The 3743-nt window shown below is 39.2% G+C and overlaps 1 long non-coding RNA gene across 1 annotated transcript; it reads right to left on the minus strand.

The window, feature by feature from the left end:
* Window positions 1-2845: 2845 nt before the first annotated feature.
* On the minus strand, window positions 2846-3382 carry LOC122627708. Its single transcript, XR_006326919.1, has 2 exons — window positions 3311-3382; window positions 2846-2895 (listed from the first exon to the last, which is right to left on the minus strand). It is a non-coding gene; the product is annotated as an uncharacterized LOC122627708 (long non-coding RNA).
* Window positions 3383-3743: the final 361 nt, after the last annotated feature.

Consider the following 3743-nt stretch of genomic DNA (forward strand, 5'->3'; position numbering starts at 1 on the left):
TCGACAATACTGTTTAAAAACGGTCAAAAGACGAGGACGATGACGACGAGAACAACAACGAAGCGAAGACGATGACGACGACAACGACGACGACGATGACGACTGGTACAACAAGAAAAACGACAATGTATCCAAAAATACAAACGATCGAGTGGGCGGTAGCCGTGTTTTTGCTTGTCCCAGGCCGGTTCATTGTCGCTCCAAGGGATTCTATCGATTGCTCGCTTGACACGAAAACTTTGCGTCCCGCTGGCAGGACACGCGCGTATCGCCATTTAACTCTGAAGGTCTCTTCACTACTTCTTCCCTTTTACTTCTTTTTTCTTTCTTTTGAAATCGTGGTAAAAGAATTCTTTCATTTCTGTAATATACAAACATACATACCTGAATTCGAGACGTGTCGTTCTCTATGAAAATATGTTAATGAACTTTAATATTTTAAATATTCATTCTCTTATATCTTCGTTTATTAAATAATGAGAATATATGTAGGTATTTATTTTTTCGTAGAAAGAAAGTATAGCTACATATTATCGCGAAGAAAAAAAAAAAGAATTAGTATTCTATACTTATATCATTGCATATCTTTCTCTGTGCGTGTACGTATATGTGTTTGACGAGGCAATAATATCAAACACGAAATACTACACGTCCACTTTCCAGCACGTGCACTACGATCTCCGATTTACCACGCGATATAATTTACAAAGTCGTTTCGCGAACTCGTCGACTCTTTTTTCTTTTTTCCCGTTTTTTTTTTTTTTTTTTTCAATTTTTTTTCTTTCCTTTCAAAGGCGACGAAACGTGGGACGTAGTAAAGCCGGTTTTCATCGAAATGGAACATAGGTATCAACGATGATCCGCGTGCGAGGCGCCAGCTGGTTCATATTGAAACAAACCCTCCTCCCTCTTCCCTTATACCTCCCCCTTTAGAGCCACCCATTTACCACCCCATCGAGCATCGACCCCCGTACGCCATAGCGTCAGGAAGAACCTAAATCATTTTCAGCCCCTCTCTATCGTACTTCCTGTCTATACTAACTACCCTCGTACGTTCCTCAGGAGCCACACCCTGGCTAGCTCCGCAGGCTCCACCTACTAAAAACATCTTTTCTCACTGGAGATCTCTCCCCCATCGGCGATTCGATCTTCCATCTATAATTATCGTTTACCTTTCCACTCCGAAGAGTCCACCAAAGATAATAACTCATCGATACCATCGCTGTATTATTTATAATACGTTTTTAATACGCAATCGAACGGCTTTCGATGTAACCTAATTGAAAAGCAGGGAAAGGATGAAAGGTGTTTTCTTGGTAATCTAAAAATACACACCTATGTCTTACGTTTACCACTAAAGACGATGAGATAATTAATGTAGAATAAGTAAGTATCATATATATATATATATATATATATATATATATATATATATATATATACGTACGGATTCAAAATCGATTCCTCGTGCTCGTGAAAGTTTTATATATGGCGATGAAGAAGAAAAAAAAATAAAAGAAAGAAAAACAGATCGTCGAGTGATCGACGAGTGAATTGAAACAGATACCGCTACGATGACTTTATAGTGTAGATTCAGGTGCTTCAATGGTATTAGGAACGACGACGAAGGATCGACGATTCGCGAATACTTGGACCGGCTCGATGCTTTTCTGACAATTTTTAGGACGTCCCGAAATCGTATTATCGAGATGGTACAACTGAATAAACAGTTAAACGTCCAGCTGACAATCATTGAAATTTCACTTTTACGTAACGTAATGGTTCTTTTAACTCTTTCTTTCTCTTTCCTTCCTATATTTTATTTTTTCTTTTTCTCATTACATTTAATGCGTTCTTATTGGAAATTATTTTGACGTTACTTTCGTCGCGAGTATCATGCAATAGTCTTGTTGATCCCGATGAAGAAGCAGCGTGTACGTAGGAAGGGAGGGAAGAGAAAGAGGAAGAAGAGGAGGAGAAGAGGAGGTGGTGGTCGTGTTGAAGAAGAAGAAGAAGAAGAAGAAGAAGAAGAAAGAGAAGGAGGAGGGTGAAAAATAGAAATTAAGGGTCGGTGAGTTATCGCGGTTGCGTGAGAAGCGGCTCGAGATAAATCAAACCGCAGCTCCGACCACAACGCCACCCTGAGTACGGATCACGAAGGTAAAAACCCCATAGCAAATCCCTCGGGATTAATAGTGCCTCTCTACGTTCGAGCCCGTTGCTTCTGATTGGTCCAATTCCCTCGTGCTGCGTACCAGCTGCGCTTCTTTTTTGCTCTCCCTCTCTTTCTGTTTTCCATTTTTCCTCTTCTTCAGCTTCTCTCTCTCTCTCTCTTTCTCTCTCTCTTTCTTTCTTTCTCTTTCTTTCTTTCGACCGACCCTCGTCGAATTGAAAATTGAACGATATTCAAACATCGGTATCCTCATCGTCACCGGCTACCATTCCGTATGACTTCGCAAAAACGAGTTACTTTCTCGAGAAACCTGCTTCATGATGTCCGCCGCCATTTCTTTTTTCCCAATTCTCTCTCTTTCTCTTTTTTATTTCTTTCTTTTTCCATTTTTTTTTTGTTTTCTATCATAAAAACCCTCTTTCATTCTTACTTTCTATATTACCTTCCATATTCTTCGAAATTGTATCTTCTTTTCTTTCATTTTATTATATTTCCAATTTTCTGATTGAAAGAGTCTCGATTTTCTAAGTCACGTTAACTAGTTATCTCGGTGTACCCCCTCCTGAGTCGAATAAGATTCACGCGTGAATTATAATCCTCTGCGAGCGTTAACAACAACGAGCCGTCCACATTCCGCTGATTATTTCTTTTTTATTTGAATTTTTCTTTTTCCTTCTTTCTTTTCTTTTTTCTTTTTACATTTGGTCGTGTTCGTCGGGTGCCTACGACCGGTAGAAAATCTTGGTTAAAATGGTTAACGATTTGGTCCGCGTTTACATATATAACCGGAGTTAAATAGAAACTATATATATATATATATATATATATATATGCATATATAAAGCTCGACGAGGGCTCGCAGGAAGGGGTCAGTGTTAAAGTATTGGGACTTGGTGGATACAAAAAATTCATGTTCCTTTTCTCGAAGCCGCTAATAAAACAGCTCGTTCAGAAATCTGTGTTTCAATATGGGAATTACGATTTATGCTATACGTTTGCGGGGGTGAGATGGGTCGAGGGGGATCTCTATCTCTCTTTCTCTTTCTCCATAAGTATACATATAAATGAATGCCTTATGAATTACTAATGTTTCACGTTTGATAAATACGTCTTTTAATGAAATCTAAAGTCTCTTACCTATCTCTTACAAAGATAATGTAAGATACGATCGCTACGGTTAAATTATAGTTAGGTCGAATATAATCTGGCAGTTGAAAGCAGCCACGTTCTACTTCTTATATCATATTTCTAACAATCGATAAGAGAGAGAGAGAAAGAAAGAGAGACTGGGTGTTCGGCTCATTAGCTTAGCGAACACGCGCCGACTCGGCTATTAAATATTCGAATAATCCACGAAACGGATCTATAGATACATACCGGCAAACGAGTCAGGCATGAAGCCACTGAAAAGACTAAAATACAACTCGGCGTACTCTCTCTCTCTCTCTCTCTCTCTCTCTCTCTCTCTCTCTCTCTCTTTCTGTTTTTCTCTCTTCGTCGTACCAAAGGTGTATAAGCAGTAAAGTAAATGAAACGCACCTTACATCGTCGTAAATCGTACGCGGATCCG

This window comes from Vespula pensylvanica, chromosome 3, assembly GCF_014466175.1.
Source record: "Vespula pensylvanica isolate Volc-1 chromosome 3, ASM1446617v1, whole genome shotgun sequence".
Taxonomy (NCBI): domain Eukaryota; kingdom Metazoa; phylum Arthropoda; class Insecta; order Hymenoptera; family Vespidae; genus Vespula; species Vespula pensylvanica.